Raw genomic sequence first — 14130 nt, forward strand, 5'->3', positions numbered from 1 at the left:
TGAGCCAAGAAATCTATTGACACAGATGAGTGGAAGGAGGAGCTGGGCTACAGGGAGTCCAAGGAAGAGCTGAGTCCTCATTAGGGATTCAGCTAGTTGAATAGAGCACTGGGCCTGGAATCAGAAAGAACTGAGTTCAAATCCAGCCTCAGATACTTTTTTAACTGTACGAGCCTAAGCAAATCACTTTATCTCTCTTGGAAGCAGCTGGGTAGATAGAGTGGTGGATACTTCCTACCTGTGTGACCCTGGCCGAGTCATTTAACCTCTTTTTGCTTCAGTTTCCTCAGTTGTAAAATGGGGATATTGATAGTACCTGCCTCCCAGGGTTATTATGAGGATCAAATGAGATAACATTTATAAAGTGTTTAGCGTGGTGCTTGGCACATAGATTTTTTGTTGTTGTTCATTCATCTCAATCACGTCCAACTCTTTGTGACTCCATATTTTTGGCAAAGATACTAGAGTGGTTTTCCATTTTCTTCTCCAGCTCATTNAGGGTGAGGCCCAGAAACCAAAGACAAAACCTACCCCAGGCAGAAAACTTCCTCCCAGTTTGGTTAGAGCAAAGGAACCTAACTGCTCCCAGTAAGAGCAAGATTAACCCAGCAGTAGTCTAAATGTCCGGGGCCCCAGGCCAGCAATGGACCCCTGGCAATGAACCCAGGGGAGTCGGTCGGATTTTGGCTTAGGGAACATAAAAAATACAGGCTACAGAAATGCGTGTTGGCTATGGCGGGGGGGGGGGGGAGAAAAAGAACATGAATCATGTAACCATGGAAATTTTTTCTAAAAAATTTAAAAAATTAAAATAAAATAAAATATCAATATATATATATATATAGGTTACAGAGAAGGTAGAGTCAGAATTCACACCAAACCACAGCAACAAACGCTAACTATTCTGGGAAGGGAAAGAGATCGGCAGGGACGAAGAAGTCAAGGAAAGCTTGTTATTCTTTTAACATCTGGTTTTTACCTTTTTATAAACAATTAAAGGTTAAAGTTTTTATAGATTTCCATGTTTTTCTCAACTGAGAAGCAGGATGAAATAGTTGGAGGAGAGCTGGAAGAACTAACTGTGATTCCCACATCCCACAAGGACGATGACCCAGTTCCTGAACTAGAGATGATGGAGCAGGGATAGAGACATAGAGGGGGTTTTTCCCTAGTTTGTTTTTTAATTAATAGAATTTATTTACAAGTGTCTCAGTCCCTCCTCCTCCCCCTTCCCACATCACAGGAGGCATCGTCGGGGAGACAGATAGGTATATATGAATTAAAAGACTTAAGAGTTTTTAAACATGGTTGGGACAGTTTGTTGGGCCTGACTATACATGAATTACTGAGTTTTTTTCCTTTTCAATTAGAAGGTAAGAAAATAAATTTTTATTCATGAAAAAATTACATTTAAAGACTGTGATGGACGGGTCAAGAAAACCTATAGGACACATCCCTCAGATGAACTCTTTGCCCCTGAACAAGTCACTTATTCTCTCAGTGTTTCCCTCAGCTTCTCATCCACAAAATGGGGATAATGACACCTCTAACAACACTCCTCCTCCCCCCAGGGTGGCTGTGAGGCCCAAATGAGATGAGCTTGTAAAGTACATCTCAGTCATTGGTCCTATCTAACATTGACAGTCATTAAGATTTTAATAAAAAATCTACAAGATAATCCAAATACTACTTGGTCCCTGTGTGATTCTGGGAAAGTCACATTCCTTGTCAGGTCCTCCATTTATCCCTTTCTAAAACAAAAGGGTTGGACTTGATAACTTCTAAGGTTCCTTCAGATTCTAAGTATATGGATTTAAGTCACTTAGCTTCTGTAAGCTTCAACTTACTTATCTATAAAATGAAGGAGCTGGATGGGACACCCACCAACATCTTTGTTAGCTCCCAAATGTTACAGTACACACACACACACACACACACACACACACACACACACACACACACACGTGCACTCATTAGCTGATAACCTGTGCCCTGATTGTGATCCATTGGGGCAAATTTAAAGTTCCTAACCATCATCCCCTGCTTTATCCAGTATATCTTATTTTTCCTCTCCCTCCCTCTGCCTGCATCCATGCCCATGACGGCAAACCTATGGTATATATGCCAGAGAGGGCACTCAGAGCCCTCTCTCAGGGTACGTTCACCATTGCCACAGTACAGAATTCACCAGAGCTCGTTACTAGAAAGCCAGAGGAACGTGGGGCCAGGTCACTCTCCTCCCCCTCACCGGAGGTTATTTCTCACATCACTGGCCCCTCTAAAGGTTTGCCACCACTGATCTATGCAGACAAATTTTATCTTTTTCCAACATTTTATTAGTTATTTATTTTAGTGTTCTATTCTTTTCAAATGTTGAGTTCCAAATTCTCACCCCCCCTTTAAACCCCCTCCCACGCCCACTATGAAGATGAGCAATATATCAATAACACAGTGGAAATCATACAAAATGTATTTCTACATTAGCCATATTTTTTTTAAAAAAGCAAGAAAAAGAAAAGTGAAAATTATAATTCAATATGCTCTCAGTTCATCAATTCTTTCTCAAGAGGTAGATGGCATTTTAATCACAGGTGTCCTTTAGAAATGTCTTGGATCTTTGTATCAGTCAGAGTTGTCAAGTCTTTCACAGTTGATCATTGTTACGATATTACTGGTACTGAGTACAATGATTTCCCGGTTCTTCTCGATTCACTTTGCATCAGTCCATATAGGTCTTAACAAGTTTTTCTGAAACTGTCCTGTTTACCATTTTTTACAGTCCCAGAGAGGGTGTTTCCTTGGCCAGTGTTTGCCTGTCCGTCCCACATCACAGATACCCATCACTCCACCACCAGGAACTCACTGGGGCAGTCAGACATGGTAGAGATCCATGGAGATAAATTTGCTAGTGTAAGATTAGAAAGTCTTCCCATATACTCTTGTGTCCAAAGGATCTTCGAGCTCGGGTAATCTCTAGAGCAGGAATACCAGCTCAGGGGCCACAGCATCCTGGCTTGTAAAGAGACCCCCAAGCACTTCATGAAACCCCCCAAGCACTGTCATTCCAGTCTTGATTTCCCTTCATTAAAAGACCTGAGTGATAAGTTGTGTCTTCTTTTCACTGCTGCTTGGCTTCTGAGCTCTGGATCTTTAAGCATTCTCTCAATCAATTATTACTATTAGGTGAGAGCCAAGGAATGTTCTGGTATTTAAAAGATATCCCTTATATGAAGAGATATAGACTAAAGGAAGCAGAATCCCAGGGACATTCAATCTCCACAATACCCACAGCAATGTAGACTAAATTACACAGTGACCAGTCTGGAATTAGAAGACTCACCAGGAAGAGAAGTGGTGACCAGAGGAGAAGAATAAGGCACACTTTGTCAGAATTGCTTTGTTTACCTAGTTGTCCTTTGTAACAAAGAAGGGTTCTACCAGGGCCAGGGAGTCATTGGCAAGTGACAGTGATGTCTTAAAGAAGGGCATTATTTCAACTTTTTAAAAATATTTTGTATTTGCCAATTTTTATTATTTTTATTTGTTTGTTTTTAAACCCTTTTAGGTAGAAGGGCTAGGCAATGGGGGCTAAGTGACTTGCCCAGGGTCACACAGCTGGGAAGTGTCTGAGGCCAGATTTGAACCCAGTACCTCAGCCTGGTTCTCAATCTGCTGAGCTACCCAGCCCAGCTGACCCCTCAACTTTTTTTTCAGTTTTTTTAATTTAAACATTTATTAATAATCATTTTTAACATGGTTACATGATTCATGCTCCTACTTTCCCCTTCACCCCCCGCACTCCCCCCACCCATGGCCGACGCACATTTCTACTGGTTTTGTCATGTGACCCTCAACTTTTTTTTAATGAAAAAAGGGGGATCCTCTCCTTGCTCCAAAGGTCAGAGACAAGTGCCAGAGAGTAAAGAGCAGTGCCTTCCAATTCACCTGCTCTCATGCTCAAAATTCCTTTCTTGGAGCCCACTCGACTGGTTTTGCTGCATTCCAAGCTGAGCAGACTAGAGAGGCAGCAGGTGCTATCCAAGGGTTACAAGGAGTCCAAGGGAAGGGGCCCTGTGCACCTCATGTCAGCATGAGTTACACCAGAAAACAGATGGCACCCCAACTTCAGGAGGTAAGCAAAAGTGACTCAGCTAGCAGCTATCGCTGAATCTGAACTCAAGCCTTCCTGACTCCAGGGCCAGCACTGGATCTCCTGTACCACCTAGAGGTAACATAAGATAAGTCTGCAACGGTCCACAGGAGTCACAGTGTGAAGTTCCTTAAATGTTAGGTTGACAAGGCTGTACTTTATCCCAGAGGTCACGGAGAGCCACGGAAAGTCTGGGAGCCGGAGGATGGATATGGACGTACAGGATCCTTTGGGGAGCTGTGCAGAGCAGAGACTGGGAAAGGGAGACCATAGCAGCGTCCAGGAAAGAAGCTTGGCCTGGCTGGGGCCTGGTAAGAGGGTAAAATCAATAGCACTTGGCAACTGGATGCATTTAGGAGGGAGAGAGAAGGAAAAGCAAAGAAGGCTCTGAGGTTATCGCCCTCCGCGACTGGGAGGATGTTGTTTCCATCAACAGAAACAAACAGGAACGAGAGTTCTCAGAAGGAGATACGGTAAGTTCCCTTTTGGACAAATCGAGTCAGAGATACCCAGAGGGCAACCCGAAAGGGGCATCAGTCAAGATGAGGCTGAAATTCAGGTCAGCTGAGAGACTCTTGGTGACCCTGGAAAGGATTCAGTAGAAGGCTCCGATTGAATGACAGATTCCAAGAGGCTTAGCAATGCACCTCGTACCTAGCCTGTGTATGTACGGATCCGTGTGCGTGTGCGTCACTGGGCACCAGGCAGCGTAACAGATACAGGGGAGCAGAAGTAAAAGCCCAACAGTCCCTTCGTTTCTCTTCCAGGGAGAGAGAGCAGAGGTTCAGAGAGAATGCCTACAGGGTAAATATGATATAAATTCACGGGGATTGGTGGAGAGGAAGGATACCAAGAACGGGAAGAATGAGGAAAAAGCTCGGGCCAGACACCAATTCCAAGGGGACTGAAGTGACGAGAGAGGAATCCAAGAATGGAGGCTGGAGGAAGAATGTCGTGCACATGGCTTGGTTAGCGGGTAGCGTGCCCCAAGGAAAGCTCAGTTAATTTCCCATTAGGCTCTTTCTTCCTTCCTTGGGTATTCAGAGATCTTCTCTTCTTCTCTTTCCCCGCCTATTTTATCCAGAAAACTCTCTTCTTATCCTTTTTCTCATTCTCTCTTTATTCCATTTGTAAAGCAAAGACAACCCTTAGCAAGGCTGGCAGGCCCATCTGGGATGCAACTACAATGGGGAAAAAAAAGGTCCAGTGCACTCTAGGACCTCAGTGGATTCAAAATGGTGGGCAACCTCAGGCCAGTGGTGAGCAGCGGCAATGACATACCCAAGGAAGAAAGAGGTCAACAAAGACACGAGTGAAAAAAGAAGAGGGGGGTGGGTCTGTCACATGGGGGTGGATTCTTTAGGAAGGCTTCCTGGAAAAATGTGGGGGAGAATCACAAAGGATGGGACAGCATCAATGGGTTCCATCTGGACCGTGGAAGCGCCCACACCTATGAACTCACTGTCCACGTAAGCACCACAACCAGGCTCAGCCTCCTGTGTTCTTTGTGGCATATACAGTAGTCCTGACGGCTATAGTCCTTAAACAAATTTGAGGGGGCAAGAGGAAAGAGTAGCAGGCGAGGCTGACCACCATTTACTAAATGGTCCACACATAGGTCATTCTTCCATTTGTTCCATAAATATTTACTGCATTAAACCCAGTTGAGCATATACTTTTGGGACACAACCCTTTTGTAAGTCAGGGACTTCCTGCTACATGAAATGGAACTATTTGCTATAAACACTGAAAAGCCAAGTACAGGCAAGTAGAGACTTCCAAGAGGGGATAAACATCCATTACAAACCTTAGACTCCCTCTGGACTAACCCAGCCTCAAGCCTTGAGCCTCAGGAAGCCAACGTAAGCCTCAGAAATACAGGCCTCATTCCCTCTCCACGGAGAGAACATTCATTATATAACCCCATGGATGGCACACTAGGCTGGGCTCAGAAGACCGGAATTCAAACCCTGCTTCAGATACATGTCGGCTCTGTGATCCTGAGCTGTAAAAATGGTTTCCTCAACTGTAAAATGGGGATAATAATAGCATCTATCCCCCCAAAGGAGATCGGGAGAGTCAAATGAGACGTGTGTACATGCTCTGTACACCTTTAAAAGAAACTAGAACTCAAAAAAATAAAAATAAAAAAGTGCTTGCAAATGGAATTGGGAAAAAATAAAATATTATCATCATAAAGTGAGCAAAACCACTCTAGTATCTTTGCTAAGAAAACCCTAAATGGGGTCATGAATAGCTGAATATGCCTGAAAAATGACTGCATAACTACTATAGATATATATATATATATGCATATATGCATACACACACCCCACCATGTATGCCTCTGTATGAATATATGTATTAGAAATGCAACCTTTATCAGAGAAATTTGCTGCAGGTATCCCCCTTTTTTGCTTCTCTTCTAATATTAGCTGAATTGATTTTTTTTGTGCAAAAAATTTTATATAATGAAAATGACCGATTTTACCTCCTAGAAAACAAAATAACCCTTTGAAGGCTATAGAAACATTAGCTACTGTTATCATTATTAGTGGGCCCATGTGTGAGGTCCACTCAGGTGCCTGCAGCATGGATTAATTCCCAGAGTAACTTGGAGCTTCATGTCCACAGCCCCGATAGTCCTAGTGTGGGCACGCCTTTGAGTTCGAGTGTCAGGAGGGCAAACTCAAGGTGTCTGTGAGCCCCCACATTATGAGGAAGCTGAGGGAGGAGGTGCTTGCTTTGGGCATGCCAAAAATGTGCTCCAGCACTGGGAAGAGGGGGAACGGAGCAGCTCCGAGTGCTGGCTGGCTCTGCACACCTGCCACGTCTTTGCCAAAGCTGCTCTGGACCACAGGGAGAACGGAGGGACCAGAAGAGAAGCGGCTCATTTCCTGGTGTGGGTTCTTATTTGATTTCACAATGAAATCTTTCTTTCTTAAAGAGTCCATGGATGACACAGAAATTGGTTAACTTCTGGGCTAATATTTACTGAACTGTTTGCCATGAGTGATTCAACAGAAAGAGCAGACCTTTGAGCGGCCCCCTCGGAGTCCACGCTGTTCCCTCTGCTAAAATGCCTCCCCCTCGGCACCAGCTGATACCCATCATCCTTCCAAGCCCCTATCCAAGGCTGCCTGCCTCCACCAGAAACCTTCCCAGACCAAGCCCTCCAGGTGTGGACAACCTTCCCCCTAGCACTGATCCTTGGGATATAAGTTTGTCTCATCCCCTTTTACTCGAGACCAGGAGGGCAGACACCACATCTTGTCTAAATTTTCCATCTTCCCAGGTATAGTGCACTGTAAAAGAAGGAACAAGTGAAGGAATGAATAAAGGAATCTGCAAGTGGAAGGACTACTGATAGCTTGCATTTACAAGCACTTAACTGTTGACAAAGCATTTTCTTCACAACACTGCCAAGGACGGAGGATCATCATTTTTTTTTTAAAGTCCAATTTTACAACCAAGGAAACTGAGCCTCAGAGAGCTCAGTGATTTACCTGAGGACAGCTCTCTGGGAATCAGAGCCTGCCTACACACACCCCTGCGTCTCCACCAGCCGGACAGGGCCATGTGGCTCTCTAGGCCCCCAGAAGTCATATCATATTATCTATCATTAAAGGTGAATGCCTGTTTCTCCTCCATGTAGGAATTATTAAAAGATAGATATTCTGGGCCTCTTGGTAAAGGGCTGCTACCCAGAACGGTGAGGCCACAGCTGGGTCCAGGTCAGCCTCCCATCCATCAGCCTCCTCCACAGCCCAAGTTTCCTTGTCCTCCTGGCACACTATTAATGACCTCTCTCAGGGTCCAGCTTTCCATTTCTGGAGAATTAAAAATCCCTCATGGGTCCCTTAAAGAGATAAAAATAAAAAAGGGAGCACGCATACACACACAACGCAGTTTCACCAACCACTGGAAATGAATTACGCTGATACTGATAATTCAATGGGATACGGGCTGGACTTGGGAGTTGACTAGTCTAAAGAACTCCAGAATGAGAACAGTCCTTCTACCAATCAGATCCGTTTCCTCAGCATTTTAGTCTAATTAGGGAGCTGCCCGGGTCCCTGAAGACTTATACGACCTGCCCAAGGTTACAGAGGTCAATGGCCCACCATGAGGTGGGATTTGAACCCAAGACCAGACACCGTTGAAAGACTGGGCCCAAAATGGAACAGAAAAAGAAGAGTAGCCTGGAGTGCATTTGGGTAACTGGTACTTCTCCAGGACAGAAATCCCTACCTTTATAATACCACCAGAATTATTCTGGTCATGCTCTAGGGATGCAATGCCTTGGAGAGCCACAGTCTTGGAAGAACTAAAGTCAGAGGACCACCAAAAGGCAAGTGGAGGAGTGTTGCATAGGAAGTAGAAAGCCACTGGCTGACAACAGAGAAGGGAAGGCAAAATATTTGAAAAATAGGTGACCAGAAAAGGTCCCAAGTTTAAGCCTCCTGCATAGAACAGATGTTTTGCAGCTAGGTATGAAAAAGATGGTAAGTTAGTCATCTCAGAAGATGGAGGGATAAATAATGGACAGACCTAGCCCTCTGCTATTAGCCACACAACACAAGGGATCTATAAAAAAGTATGCTGAACTCACTCCTGAGGAAATATTTCAAGGAGGTACTGGACAAAAGAATGAGAAGATAGAGAGGACTGTAATCTATGCTCCTGGCGTAAGCCCCCATCAATAGGAAAGCCAAGAAAGCATCCAAAGGGGAAGGAGAGAACTTTCTCCAAGGCAGCTGGGAGGGGGCCAGGCTGTGAATTTTACAGGACTAAGGAAAAGTGAACTGGAATGGTTATCATAATATTAATGTCCAGCCCATTCTGCAGAAGGTCACAAACTGCTCTCTGAGGATTACCCAGTTCAAGAGAACACTGTATTCTGCATCAGCTCACACTCAGTGCTGACATGAGGTGAGGGAGTTGGCATTGTTTCATGAAACTAGAAACAGGTTCAATGTTTTCCATTTTTATAAATTCCAACTAGCTTGGGCCCTTTTTCAGAAGCGATGGCCTCCATTCCCTAAAGAAGTCCTGAAGGGAACCAGGGCCTAAAAACAAATAATCTCCTACCTCCCAGGGGGGGCTAGAGCTACCTCAGGCAGCAGTTACTAAGACTGATAGCAAAGCGAATGGGTGTCTGTTCTATTAGGAACCATAAAAGACACATAAGCAGGCTTGTCCTCAAACTCACCAACATTCCTTCCCATTCATCTTCTTGTTCTCATTTTGAAAGGAATGGCTATTTCTAAGAATCCAATGATCTTGCTCATCCAAGAGGGCTAGAAGGACTTCTTAAATGGAATCAATGGCAGCCTCAAACTCTCAATTTGGAGGGACTCCAGGGTCAATCCAGTCTCCCCTTTACAGAAACAGGAAACTCCAAGATAAAATCTCTGACAAGTAATCAAGGCTGCATTCCCTGACATGGGGACAGACAATCAGCAGCAGACCACAACCTTTCTGAGCCTCAGTGACCGCACCTGCCCTGCCTGCCTTCTCTATCACTCAGTTGTGATGGCAGAGTACTAAAGTCTCCAAGAGCTATTTGTGACTTTGTGTGACTTTAGGACTGGGAGGGGGAGTGTAGGATATTCATCAAGGCATAGTTCAGCAGGAAGGTCCTAAAATAGCAGCTTTTTCCATGACAAGTGATCATGTGATCCCCAATTCTTCCTTCAACCAGGATAAACACCGAGTTCCTTCATTTGATCTCTTGGCACCTTCTTCTTTGCCATTTTGGTTACGTATCTTCTAGTCAAAGGCACAGCTGACTGAGGCTTCTGAGACCTCTGACCAGAAATCTTGCCTCCGGTATTAACAAATATAAGCCAGACCAGACCCTCAGGTTTCCTCAGGAGAGCTGGACAACATGATTTCTATGGTCCCTTTCAGATTTAAGCCTGGGAACCTATCAACTCATTTCAAATACCAGCGATGCCTCCTCCTACATGCTAACCTCTGTGCACCTCAGTTCCCTCATCACCAAGGGGCACCCATTAGAGCCCTCATTCAGAAGCTCTAACTCTTAAACCTAAACTCCTAGAAGACCTTCAAGGCTTCTTTGGGGCCTTTCTCCAGCCCACCCTCCCTCTACCCATCATTCAGAAACTTCCCTTTCTTTGAGATTCACACTACCCAAATTAAATACACAATCTAGACCCTGGACCAGCCATTATTTACTGACTTGTCAGGATACTCACCTTTCCATCCACAATGAATTCATTGCCTGGCTCGGGATCTTTTTCTCCTCCCTAAATCCAGCTTTCATTATTGGGAGACTTCAACATGTATCTTGATATTCCTTCAAATATCCTAATCTGTGAGTTCCTTAATGTACTCTATTCCCATGACCCGCTCTTCCACTCCACCTTAGCTACAAGTCATACCCCTTTGCCATCACCCAGCATCTTTGCAAATTCACAAATCCCTTTATCTGATCATAATCTTGTATCGTTACATCTTTCTCTGCACCTGATAGCTCTTAACCTTATTCTCTTCCTTATCAGGACCCCTAATTGCTATGCCTCAACTGTTTTCCAGGTCATCACTCCTGAATCGACTGAACTCAATTCCCTTCCTTATCTTGACCCTTTGGTGAATCAGTTCATCTCTCTCTACCATCCTCTACTCCCAAATCCCTTGCCCTTTGCTCAAAAAACAAACATATTCCCCATCTCCTTTGCTCCTATTCACTTGCTGCTGAACAGAGCTGAAGGAAACCACTACGCTGTGTTCAGACTCATGTTATGTAATCTCAATGGGGCCCTCCACTAGCCCACTCTCCATGACAGCTACTCCAAATATCATCTCACCTTAAGCCTCCCCATCACCTCAGTTGAAAAGTCTGTCTTGCCACACACTGCACACACTAAAACATGGAGGCCATTCGCTAAGAGCTCTCTTACCACCTCCTCTTCATCTCATCATTTAGATGCCTTCTTCAACTATCAGTGCTTCACCCTTGGGGTCTCACTGGAAAACGTGGCCCTTCCCTGGCCGAGGCAAACCTCAGTACACTTGTCATCCCATTCTGTGCTGTCTTCTCCAGCAGACTGGCCCCACTCTCCTTTCAGTCTCCCCTCACGTCTTATCTCCTACCTCCTTCCCTGCTGCTTGCCAACATGCAGCCATATCTTACATCCTCAAAAAAGCTTCGATGGCTCCGACCATCCCTGCTAACTATCCTCCCCATATCTCTCCTCTCTTTCCTTCATGATTAAACTATTTCAATAGCAGATTGTAGTAAGATACTTCCTTTCCTCTTACTCATAATTCTCTACAATCTGGTTCCTGATTTCATCATTCAGCTGAAACGGCTCTCTCAGAAGTTATCAATGATCTCTAAATTATGAAATCTAATGGCTTGTTCTCAATTTCCTTTGTTTTTCTGGAAACATTTTTATTAAATCTTTATCCTTCTTGACCTCTTTGCAGCCTGTGACACTGTCAATCGCCCTCTTATCCTTGATACTCTCTTCTCTTCATTATGTTAGTCTCTCCTAATTCCTTCTTTCTATTCCTATCTAACTGCTCCTTCACTATAGCCTTCATCCAGGCCACACCCACTAAAGTGGGTGCCAGACTCTCTTCTCCCTCTATATTATTTCACTTGATGATCTCATCAACTCCCATGGATTCAATTATCATCTCTAACAGATGATTCCCAGATCTATTTATCAAGATGCAAACTCACTCCAGACTTGCAGTCTCTCATCACCAACTGCCTCTTGGACATTTTGAACCCAAGTTCCCATAGGATCTAAAACTAAAATATGCCCCAAACTGAACTCATTATCTTTCTCCCCAAACCCTCTCCTCTTCCTGTTCACCATTCTCCATGCCATCCTTGACTCCTCACACTCATCTTCCATATCCAATCTTTTGCTCAGACTTGGAGTCACTTCCAGTTTCAGAATCTCTCTTAGGTTCTTTTCTCTTCACTCATTCAGCCCCTTATCACTTCTACTTAGATCTGGGGTGCTTAACTCAGGTGCTCACAAACTTGGATAATATTTTGATAAATATATTTCAATAATGGAGTTTTTAAATTCATGTATTTTATTTTATACATTAAAAATATTATTCTGAGGAGTCTACAGGTTTCACCACACATCACCAAAGGGGGCCATTATACAACAAAGGTGAAGAGTCCCCAGACTTACGATGATCTCAGAAGAGATCTCCTCAGGCTCAAACCTCAAATCCATCCTCCATTTAAGCTGCCAAAGTAATCTTTCTGAAGCACAAGTCTGACCATATCACCACTGCTTGTCCTAGTCAATAAACTCCCGTGGCTCCCTATTTCCTCCAGGATCAAATGGAGTCCTCTGTCTAATTCTGAGTACTTCCTACCCTTCTTGTCTTCTTATACTTGGCCCCTTTCAAACACTCTACTTCTCCAGGAATGCTATCTTATTAGCCCTATCCCCCTTCAGGGCCTTTTTACTGGTTCTAGAATATTCTTGGTTCTCCCCTCCACCTCTCACTTCCTGGGTTTCCATCAAGCCTCAGCTCCAATCCTCCCTTCTCCTTGAGGTCTCTCTTCATCTGCTAGTGCCTTCCCTCTGAGACTGTCATCCATCCCCTCTGTATGGATCTTGCATGTACAACATAGTGGGGAACATGTTGTCTCCCTCAAAAAACTGTGCTTTGTGCTCCTGGAGGGCAGGAGCTGGGTTTCTGCCTTTCTCTCTACCTCAGAGCTCAATGACTGGCTCATCTCTTAAATGTTTCTTGGCTGACCAAAGGAAAAAGATCCTTTTTCATCCCAAAACTCCTTTAGGACATCATGCAAGAACCCCTGACAAACAATTACAGGGAGTGACCTTCAGGTTTTCACAACAAAAGAAAGAAAATGACTGGCACAACTAACTGATCATGCTGGTTATTTTCCTGGTCACTGGCAGTCTCTTCTGCCAAATCTGATGGCCTTTCTTCATCACGCACACGCCCGGACTTCTGCCTCAGATACACATACATACCCCTCCCCAGATTTGTACAAACATACACCCTCAGATTTGATCCAAAGTGAAATGAGCACAACCAGAAAAACAACACACCAAGACTGCCAACCACAGAACAGGAAAGAACAAGATAAAATGAGCCTGGATGTTGAGTGACTAGAATGCTTGGCACCAGAAAAAAGATGAGAAAATGCAGAAGTGGGGGCCTATGGTAACAAAATTCTGCATATGTTGCTGGGTTCTACTGATCCGTAGGACTCGTTTCCTTCTTTATCTTTTGTCACGTGGACCGTTCTCCTAAGATGAGGAGGAAGGGTTATCACTAAGGCATTCCCCTCAAATTTAAATTCACCAATAACAATTCAAAAAATTTTTCCAAGTCTAGTACAATAAAATTATCTCTTTCACAACAGGAGACAGAGGATTAACTCACAGCCAGCAGCTGAGTGACTCACCAGAGATTCGGAGACAAAATTGGTGAATGTGAATGTAGAAAAAGTAGCCAAACTTTTTTTTGCACTACAAAAAACAATGCCCCCAGAATAAGAAATCAACTTGGTTTGGGAAAGTATCTTGGTATCAAACCCTGATTATAATGTTGAAGAAATGAACTCAAATGTATCAGGGCTGGCAAGTGGACCATTTGTTGTTTCTTCAGAAGATAAGGGGCCAAAATGATAAGTTCAGGCAGCTCTCCAAAGAGCAAAAACAAACACCAAGAATTCCAAGAACCCAAGGGAAGACTTGGACAGAGTGCTAATACTGGAGACGGCTACTCGAATCAAGACATAACGGAGCCCCAAAACTCAGGCTAAATACAACGGACAACAAAGGGGCAACTATGCAAAAGTTTAAGCACAACTGACCCCTTTATTTAATCAACAGATTACAAAAGCTTATTAGTTGCATACCTCATTAGTTATAAATTCTTAGGGGTTGGTTTTTTTTGTTTTTGTTTTGTTTTTTAAACCCTTGTACTTCGGTGCATTGTCTCAT

The 14130-nt window shown here is 43.9% G+C and overlaps 1 protein-coding gene across 2 annotated transcripts in view; it reads right to left on the reverse strand.

The window, feature by feature from the left end:
- The window catches only part of RBPMS (RNA binding protein, mRNA processing factor), a 157650-nt gene that overhangs the window by 91312 nt on the left and 52208 nt on the right, over positions 1-14130 (reverse strand). The gene's annotated exons all lie outside the window — the stretch shown is intronic.

This window comes from Gracilinanus agilis, chromosome 6, assembly GCF_016433145.1.
Source record: "Gracilinanus agilis isolate LMUSP501 chromosome 6, AgileGrace, whole genome shotgun sequence".
Classification (NCBI taxonomy): Eukaryota; Metazoa; Chordata; class Mammalia; order Didelphimorphia; family Didelphidae; genus Gracilinanus; species Gracilinanus agilis.